Here is a 10774-nt window from a genome sequence, read left to right on the forward strand (position 1 = left end):
TAGAATGCTCTTCAAAGTTCAGTGATCTACTAGAAGCATCCTTGATACATTCTTGAGAAGTTCCTTTTATTTCATCTTTGTCTTAGAAGAACTAGAATCGAGCATGAGAGAAATATATTGGAAATCAAATGTAAAAGCAAATAGATTTGCCCAGGCAAATTTGATTGTGACAGAGAGTTTTTGTGTCCTAAACCAGATAAAATAATAATATTCAAAGTAGAGCTGAAATTCTATTGAACTCCAATGTACTTTGGTCTATTTTGTGCATACTCCAGGTGATTAAATTTCTTTTAGCCTAAGAACTTTAGGTTGATCCCACAAATCCTTACAGTAACTATCTCTTCTATTTCTCTTACAATGCTCATTAAAACCTTTGGTGCTCATGCATGAGAGTTAAAGTTTGGCAAAGAGTATAATGGCATTTTCATCTTTATATAGGTTTAAGTTTTAAAAGGCAAAATATTTGTCTTTCTTTTATTTTAGGACTGAATGCATGGCCTTTACTTTTTCCAGATCAAAGACTTTGGGTGTAATCATATAAAGATGAAGAATCAAGTTTTGCAACCTAAAAATATTTACTTCTTAAATCTATATTACTTATTTAGTAAACTATACAAAAAGATAAGGAGACAAAGGTACATTTATAGAACAACAGTCAGGCCAGATCCTGCAGAGAGAGTTCCCAGCCTGACCTTATTCATCTGTGAGGACACAGAGCAATTGTTTGGACATACACCATGTTCTACTACATGAGCTGCTCTTTACCTCTTAATGGCTTCCTTCTACACATGTGTATGTCTAGTTGTCTGCTTTTCAGAGCAGACATTTACCTTCCTCATCCACCAGCCATTGGAGGAGGGCTGGGGCCATGACTGATCTGACCCATTCTTCATGGAGTATTTCCTGGTGGTTTCTGTCATCATATCTGGAATCATAGGAGCTTTCATAGCTTCTTCTTTTCTTCACATCTTGCTGAAGCAGAGTCTGAGGAAAAAAACACAAATTCTGCTATTCCCCAGAAATCTGTTATGAAAGACAATCTCCATGGCGACTGATTTCAGCCGTCCAACTCTTGACCATTTGAGATATAAACTATCTTCTCTCCAGTTGCCTGCTTCCTAGTGACAGAGAAGACCTGACGCCCTGTTGCTGTACTTAGCCTCCCTATTTGTTTGTTTTTAGCCATTGTATCTCTTGTACTCACATGCCCATTCTCAGTATTCTTATTTCAAAAACAAACTAAATCAAAACCAGGTACTCTTCATTCAATGATCTATATGAATGATGACTAAAGTTGAATTACTTTTCTGAGGAGAAATCCTTAAGTTAAATTAAGTTGTGAAGAAATACAAATGTTCTTATTTCTAACAGACATATAAGGACATACCTAAAAGACTGTGGTGATAGTTTAGAGATGTTTATTATTACAATACAGTAGCTAAAGAAAATTTATTATGTCTTGCTAGAAAGCTGTCACTGGAAGTTCGGAGTCACTTAATGCCACCCTAGGGATCATGGAATGACAACATGGCCAATAGACATGATACTTTATTTCAAAAAAATCAAGGAGAAAAGAGAATCAAAGGCCTTTATGTCTTTGGTAGTTAGCTTTAGATCACTGGACAGTGAATCTAGAAGTACTGAATGTATAGATTAGTAGGTATCAACCTTGATGTGTGTCCAAATTATCCTGAGGGTTTACTAAAACAAATCTATTCCCCACCCTGTAGAGATTCTTTCTTTGTATATCTAGTATGGGCTTGAAAGTTTACATATCTAGAGGTTCCCAAGTAGTGTTGACATTGTTAGTTTGAGAAATTACAAATTGCAATTTCCACCATATATGTTTAAAAAGTTCCACCATATTTAAATGAGATAACATGAATCTAGTATGCATGCTATAAATTAGAATTCAAAATTGGCAAGAAGGGTATGAATATTATTGAAGATCTATATGTATAATGTGCTTTCTGGATGCTACACACTCACAGTTTATTTAAGTAAATTTTAACATCCATTATCTGTATTGTTTTTAATTCAAAAAATGAAATGTCAAATTAACTTTCTCAAGATAAAAAAATTATTAGACATCAATTATGACATTAAAATCCAGACCTGTGTATCTTCAAAGCTCACATATTTTCCATTAGATCACATTTAATATATACATATGTAAATGATATATGCATATGTAAATTATATATATGCTTGGAGAAGCAGTATCATATAGAACAAGTGAAATGCAGTGTTATCTGGGAAATCACTATCCATTCCTGACTGCTGTTAATATCATTCATTGATCAATCAGTTCATGCAGCTCCACCAATTCATATATCTATCCATTATGCACTACCCGTGTAAGTCTATCCACAACCCACCAATGAACTTGCTCATTTGTTCATTCATCAAACTTTTCTTGAGCATTGAGTATTTTAGTCTAATGTTTTCTTTTCTTTGTTTGCATGTGATGTGATGTGATCTGATGTGTGTGCTTGCATGTAATATGTGTGTGTATGTGCTCTCTCTCTCTGTGTGTGTGTGTGTGTGTGTGTGTGTGTGTGTGTGTGTGTGTACATGTGTGTCATGGGACACGTGGAGAGGTAAGAGAACAATCTTAGGTTTCAGTCCCTACCTTTTCTCTTGTTTGAACCAGAATCTTTTTGTTTGCCTCCTCATATGCCAGACTAGCTGGCTTGAGAATTTCTGATTATGTCCTGTCTTTGTTTCCCATTTTGCTGCAAGTTTTCTGGCATTCAGCAGGCTGTGTGGGTTATAGGAATTCGAATTCTGTATGTACTTACACAGCAAGCAGTTTACCAACTAAGCTGCTGCCCTAGCCTGGCTTTCTCCTCTGTGGGTTTCACTTACTCCAAAAGTGCGATGAGAAGTTTATATTACATGATATTTAAGGTTGCTTCTATTCTTTGAAGCCAGAAGATGCCTGAAGCTTTTTCAAGTAATAAAAATTAAAGGCATTGTTAGACAAACAGACGAAGCTATCCCTCATAAAATTGAATTCATAGGAAAATTCCTGTAGAGTTACTGAGAAACACTGCATGCAAATGAAAAACAAACCTTTCTGTTAGTACTGCAAACTAAAGAATGGGCATCTTTGAAGAGCACGGTAATTATAGTAGTGATGCTAAACATTTCATGAAAATAGGAACAACAAGTTGAGAAAAAGCGAGGTTCTAATAATTTCAAGGATCTTTAGGCATTAAGGCATTTATACTTAATAAACGCTTAAAATCAAATGGAGAATTTGTGACCATTGTTGAGAATTTAGATTTTGAATTTTCAGATTTCTAACTAAATGGGGTAATGTTTTATTCTTTATGAATAGATATTTTCATTGGACATTTAAAATTGCCCTTTGCTCAAATCTCTAACTATACTGTGCACATTAAGGAAACGTGTGAAATGTTCACATCAACAAAGAAAAAAAAGCAAACAGAGGCACAACAACAACACAAAACCATATAAATGGAACCATGTGAGTGGGGATTATGAAATGCCAATGACAGTCAAGCTCTGCAAGTGAATGCCAGATTTGTCTGGGATTGGATTACAGTGTGAAATTACCTCATTCCTCACACAGACCTTACATTTTGGGTTAGGTTTGGCAAAGAAAGATTATGATTCTTTTTACATATTAAAACTAAAGTTATTCTTTTACCACACCTATGTCTGTATCCATTAGATCCTTAACTATCGTCTACGTTTGAAGAAAAACAAATGCTTATCAAAGCTCCCACACCACTCAGCCAAAGATGACCTGTTTGTGAAGTCATTTCGTATTATGCTCTATGTGTATTAAGATAAGAGATTCATTATCTGTGACATTCCTAAAACCGGAGGGAGTTGTAAAAGCTTGTGCATTTTATGTCTTCTTTTCTAGGACTCTTTCCCAGTGTTTATATTTACAGTAAAAGAATACATTAAACCAGAGATGTGGCAGAGACGTCTATTCACTTCGTATAGGAAGTATCAGAAAATGCATTTTCTTTTAATTTGATGGATTTGTTGCAAGAAACAGACCAGACACCACCAGCTTATACTCTTGGATGTCACCAATACTTACAGAATGTTCACAAGGTACCCCTAGAAGAAGGCTTGTTATCATCAACTGACAGCTATCCTGGATAGTATTTCTTCTTGAAGGGGAAATGAACTGTTGTTTTGGTTAAGAAATGTATCCCTTCACCTGAGAAAAACGTCCAGGCTCCTGTCATGATAATATAGACTTGGGAAAATGCTTTAGTATTTGAGCTCTCTTTCCAATATCCAGAAAAAGGCAAATAAGAATGAATTCACCTTATCCTCAAAGGAAAAAGTTGGCAGCACTCTAAATATTCTGTGTGAAATGAAGCAGTTGAAGAAACACCATGTTCTGCTATTGGTTCAGTTTTGATAGCAGTTATGATTTTCAATAGTTATAGGAGACCAAAACTGCTCTGCTGACTTTGGAAGAAAATGAATTGATTCAGCTGTTCAATGAACAGCAGATGACTTGGAGAACTGCTTTTCTTTGCTCTGTATTCACGGATATCACTGGACTTTATCTGAGTTCTCTCTATAGTGAAAAACAAGTGGTATTTTCCGCAGGTAGAACAATGAACTCCTTTAGACTTTAACTTGTTATCACAGTTAAAAAGTATCACAATTCTAAAACCGAAACAATTTCCTGTAGCCAAGTGATTTGACATAGTTTGGAAATAAAAATGATAGATTTTGTCCAATATGGAGGAAGTAGACTGCAACCCCCAAACAGCCGTTTTCGTATTGATTGCTGGCCAAGTCTTGAGCAACAAGCCTAACCTTAGTTCTTGCTTTCATTTAGGTCTCTTGACCTCCTTTTATTCACATTTTTATTGCTTAATGAGATAACAGACTGGGACTGTGTGGTTTGGGTAGGACGTTTCCAACAGATTCAGAAAATTGTGCTCAAAAGGCATGTCTGGATTTGTCCAGGAATTTCATAATTATTTTGCTAATGGTAAATGAAAACATGCTGTGATGGGTTTGGTTTCCTTCCAGGGATGTTAACATGAATGTCTGGATTTCAAAAAGAAGATGATTAAAATGGCCATAAAGCTTCAGTTTTAAATTCAATGTGGAGTCATGGCAAGAACATTCACTATTGGACAAATCATCCCATTTTCTATGTCATAGTTTTCTAATGTGTCAAGTGGACTCCGCCCCTTCTCTCTAATCTCAATGGATATTATAAAGATTATGGGAAGTTTGAATATATTTTATAACATGAATTCTATCCAAGTAAAATTATATACTTTATTAGTTTCTGAAATAGAGGTATTATTTTAGTACAGTTTCATCATTTTACAGATTAAGAATCTGTGTAAAAAAAAAACTTTAAATACAGACCACCAACAAGTAAGTTGCAAAACTAGATTTAGAACCCATGGGATTTGATCCTTATTCTAGATAAATAAAAATACAGAATTATTCAGAGTAGTAGAAACAAAACTCTTAGCAGTATGTATAGTGTTCAAACATATTTTTACATATCTTAGAAAAATCTACTTTCTGATTAATCAGTTCTCTATGAATGGAAAACTTCTTAGAAGGAAGCATTTAGTTGGAAGATAGTCATAAGAAAGTTAACATTCCACATTTCTTCATAATTTCTACATATTGATACTTGATGATTGAAGGTAATATGCTCAGTTCCCTTTCATCTGCCAGGGTTTGAAATACTTGAGGATAGTTACTCTCTACCTCTACTTCCAAGTCTTAGGCAAAGATAGCTCAGTTTCTTTTAGCTATTCGAATTTAAAAAGAAATAGAGTAGTTTATCATCTGACATGTGTCAGGCCCTAGGTTACAGGCTGAAAACTTTTAGGTGGATAAGATGCAATGTTTACTTTCAACAAAAGCAATAAAAAGTCAACATGTGCTGTAACACCACTTAAGTGTTGGTTCTGGAGGAGAACCAGCTACAACTTGGAAAATATTGAGAGATGATTTTTTTTCTTCATTTAATGAGAAATATTGATGAAAACAAGAAATCTTTGGGGGCAATTCCATGTTGATCAGCAATTTTCAATGGTGCACTGATACTAAGCAGCAAGTCAGAAGAGACACAGTAAGCTTTCCATGTGCGCATGTGTGTACATATATATGCATGCATGTATGTGTATGTTTGTGAGTGTGTGTGCACACGTGTGTACATGCATACACTCATCTTTGTGTGTTACATCAAATTGTGAATTAAAAAATTGAATTCAATTTATCAAAATTTATTCCTCTAGTGCACATTAACATCCCACTTATTTTTGACCTAGAACAAATGAAACATGAAGTGTGCTTTTCCATATAATGTTCCTAAATCAAACCTCCCTGGATCTTGTTCTTTTTCAGTTGACTCCTTGTACCTGTGTGCAAGATTTTATATTCTGACTTCAGTTTTCACAATCATTTTTGCTTTAAATTATATTACGTGTGTGTGTGTGTGTGTGTGTGTACGGTATTCTGAAAATATTGAGACATGATTTTTTGTTTTATCTAATAGGTAATATTGATGAAATAAAAAAAAGATCGTTTAGGGGCAAATTGCTTGTTACCAACAATTTGTAGAGGTAGAGACACTATAGCCTATTAGAATAGGCAGCAAACTTTCCATCCATGCATGCATGCTTGCTTGTGTGTGCATGCGTGTACCTACACTTGAGTGCACATGTGGTGGCCAGAGGTTAATACTGGATATCTTCTTTGATTGTTCTCCACTTTGTATTATTGAGAGGATCTTCCAGTTTCCATCTCTCCAGAACTATGATTACAAGTGTGTGGGGGGGGGGGTTGCCTAGCTTTTTATGATTTTTTTTACATAGGTGCTCAGAATCTCACCTCAAGTCCTCATGATTGTACAGCAAACACTTTACTCACCAAGCCATCACCTGGACAGTGTCTCACATAGGCTAGACCCCCTCAAACTCACTGTAGTCAGGGTAAAGCGTGAACTTCTGACTCTTCCCAGTGCTTTTAGCATTATATTCTGCTTTTTTTTTTTTTTTTTTTTTCTGGTGTTGGGAATCGGACCCAAGGCATTGTTCCTTTTAGGTGCCCACTCTTTCAAATGAACTGCATCTCACGGCTTTTGTGTTTGATTTTATTCAGTGTTTCTGTCATAGATCTTTTTGATCTCTGTTCTCTCCTTGAACATATTTATTACCCCTTGCTTCGTGTCTTCTTTAGCTTTTTAAATGCTGTGATAACAGTAATTATATTTGGGTTAAAATTCCCTAAGTTTTCAAAGGTTACTAAATGTATAAACTGTTATTTTGGCAATGTTTTCCCATTAGCTCTTGGGAAAAGACTTCATGTTTTTTGGAGTGATAATGTTTGAAATCCAGGAAAAATCAAGTAGCTGTTTCTGAACACTTTTATTTTAAACAGAAGTGATGGCTATATTTTAAAGTATGACCTTAGAATCTTCATTCTACTAGTTTACTTTTAAAAGGTAAATTTCGTCAGCTCTGCCATTGCTTCATTTTCAACTAGTGTATCTAACAAAGTACAAATCATAAGCAAAGGATCACTTAAATTGTTCACATATACCTACAAGGTTATCAAGTAATTATACATGTATGGGTAAAACTAGAGTCAATATAGAAATGATGAAACTTGAAGCCTTCTGGCCTTTGTCAATAGAGTTAACCATAAAGACATGTTTTACTAGCACAAAGCATGAAGGGATATTGTGAAGGATGAAGGCCAGTTACTCCTTTCAACTCTACCACGTGAGTTACAATTTGTGCAGACACTGCACAGAGCCCAGCTCTCCTCATCACCTCGGAATGGAAACTTTTGGAGCTCGAAGGGTCTCTGGAGAATATCTAATCCAACTACCTCAATGTTTAGGGCACCACATGAGAAAACTATTTGGTTGAATTTGTGGTTTTTCAGACAAGTCAAACAGTTTTCTGAAGCCAACATAGCCCCATTTGATTAGCTTTAGATTTTTCTCACATTCACAGATTTTGTAATTACTGGCTAGAAATCACTTGGGTCAGGTAATCTTACTTTGAATAATATTGGTCTTATGACAGAAGACAGTACAGGGTGGCTTGAAGTCTCACTGAAAAGTTCTTGTGTGTTACATGCTACAAATGGGTTAAAAGAAATGAGCAAGAATTGTAATGGCAGTCTGCTTTAGTTTCTGCTTGTTCCATGTACTTTGGTTTTGTAAACCAACTAGGCATACCATGCATAATTGAATCCCCAGAAAGTAGATTCTCTATGCTTAGGAAACCAGTCTTTTTTTTCCCTTTAAACAGAGGAAAAGAACACTGAATTTGTTTTCTGAAGAAGTCAATTCAGTGAGTTAGAGAGACTCTCCAGCACTCCCCAAACAATCTTCACTTGTAGACTGGAGTGGTGTATAGTCTGAAGTCTATAATGATGGGCGTCTATAATGTGGCCTGTTTTTACCAGCTACAGCATGTGGGCTGATTTTGTAGTCACTGCTGTTCCTTGGTGGAAGCCTCAGTAATGTCTTCACTCTAGTTCGCTAGAGTTATTCTTTTCTTTTGCTCTTAGATTGCAAGAGTGGATAGTTATAAATATTCTTTCCTATATATCTTATCAAAATATGTTGATAGGTCATCAGTCTTCTTTAATCCAGACAAATAGGCAGAGCCATTGTTGGGCTGGCAAAGATAAAGAACCCTTTGCTTCATATGTCCAGAGACATCCACATGGGCTTAATTTCCTCATTGTGCCCTGGTGTATAGTTTGTACTTCTTTACTACTGGTAAATAGGTGAGAACCTGAAGACATACAAAAGATAATTTGTCCAAAGATACCCAGCTTGTTAGTGGTAGAGCTAGTATTCACATTCCGGTATGTCTGATCTCAATGTGTAATTTCTCCAAGATGACCTGTTGGTTTTATTTTGGAGACATTTCCAAAATGTGACATTGTAACTACAGCGTCTATATCTCCGTAGTAGATGAGAGAAAAGAAATGAGTCCCATAAGCTTGTTGAAAGACAAATGAAATAGAAAGGGCACAGGTTCTCGAGACCTTGATTAGAGTCCAAACTCTGCCAGTTACTAGCAATTACTGCTAGTCATTTAACTACTTGGAGCCTGATTTCCTTAGTTGTAGACTGACAATAAATATATTTACATCACTGAATTGTAATAAACATTAAACAAGATGAGTTTTTAAGTTTTGGGGAAAGTTAAGATAAACTGCAAGAATTATAAATGTGGATGTTATTATTTTTATGTAATTTTGTTTTATCAATTTGAGAGATAGACTGAATATAGGATGTAGACTCTATCTAGAAGAGTTGACACTGCATTGAGAGGCCAATTTTGTTTTCCACTTGTCAGTTATTGCTTGGGTACAGAAATTTGGTGACTTCACAACAATTTGAAGAAATAAGTTTTTGCTATGAACATGATTGTGTGGGGTTCAGAGAAGTGCATGGTCTAGAGAAGGATAGTATTTGGGCAATTTGTATGGTCCCATTGCATCCTGTTTGTTTATCCAACACTTGATGAGTAACTCTAGTATTACAGGCATTCTATCATTGGATGTGGTTGAGTTAGAAAATAAATGAGGTGTATGAGATCTTAGTTCCTGTTTCATAGACTTCTATAGTCTAGGCTGTTGGAGAAAAGTGCCTTAACAGAGGTCTGGAGTTAGAGAGATGGCTTTTCCTGAGGACCCCAGTTCAGTCCCTAGCACCTATGAGAGATGACCACAACTGCCTGTAACTTCACCTCTGAGAAATTTGATACTTTTGACCTCTGCACATACACACCTGCACTCACAATTGCATATATCCACACATAGACACACATGTGTACATAACTAAAAATAAACTGAATCTTTTGAAAATGAGACGTGTGTGTATGGGGCAATAAGAAACCAGAATAGGAAACGATCTCTTCTTGTGAGGAGTGAATGTAGTGTTATTAAATATAAAGCAGTGGTGGCAGGTGTAAGTGGGTACTTGTCGGGCCCATGCCAAGGTATTCTCTTAAGAAATTTCACCACATTCGGAAGAGAGCTGGGACCTGGAAAAGGGATGGAGGCAGAGAAAGGTAAGGAGAGGAGGCAGAGGACAGAATGAAGCTGGCCAAGGACACTAAGGGAACAGAGAAGGAAAGAGAGTGGAAGAGGAAGACTGGGGTGGTGAGCAATTCTCTTTATATGCTGCGACTCCTGGCTCACGCCTGGCAGACAATGGGGACAGCTATTGCTAGGTTGTTGGGAGGAGCTTAGTGGAATTGCCAATATGTAGGATATAGAATTTCAGAAGGAAAATTTCAGGGGAATCCTACTGATTTGAAAATAAGGGAGGAGGTAATTTTTACTATTCTTTCTAAAACTTTTTAAATTTTTATTATTGTATTTTATTATTCTATTTTATTTTTATTATTCTTTCTAACTTTTTTCTGTTCAAACACACACATACATATACATATATATTACCTATGTACATACATACATACATACATACATATATAGATACATTCATACATACACACAAATATATGGGCCAAATTGTCTACATTTAGATCTAAATCTAGACTTGAGCACTGTGACTACTACTATTATCTATTTTATGACTTGAGTCTTCGTCTTGGAAATGGGGTAATGACAGTGCTTTCCTCATAGGCATTTCATGGGATTAAATGAGATAAATGCACATAAAGCACTTATTATGGTGCCTGGCGTACATCAACTGTTCTGAAAACAAATCTTAGCTGTTTTTACATCATCATCATCCTTACTATGG

At 35.8% G+C, this 10774-nt stretch overlaps 1 pseudogene; it reads right to left on the reverse strand.

Moving 5' to 3' along the window:
* Positions 1-826: 826 nt before the first annotated feature.
* Positions 827-1186, reverse strand: LOC116887952 (annotated as a pseudogene).
* Positions 1187-10774: the final 9588 nt, after the last annotated feature.

This window comes from Rattus rattus, chromosome X (genome assembly GCF_011064425.1).
Source record: "Rattus rattus isolate New Zealand chromosome X, Rrattus_CSIRO_v1, whole genome shotgun sequence".
NCBI classification, from domain to species: Eukaryota; Metazoa; Chordata; class Mammalia; order Rodentia; family Muridae; genus Rattus; species Rattus rattus.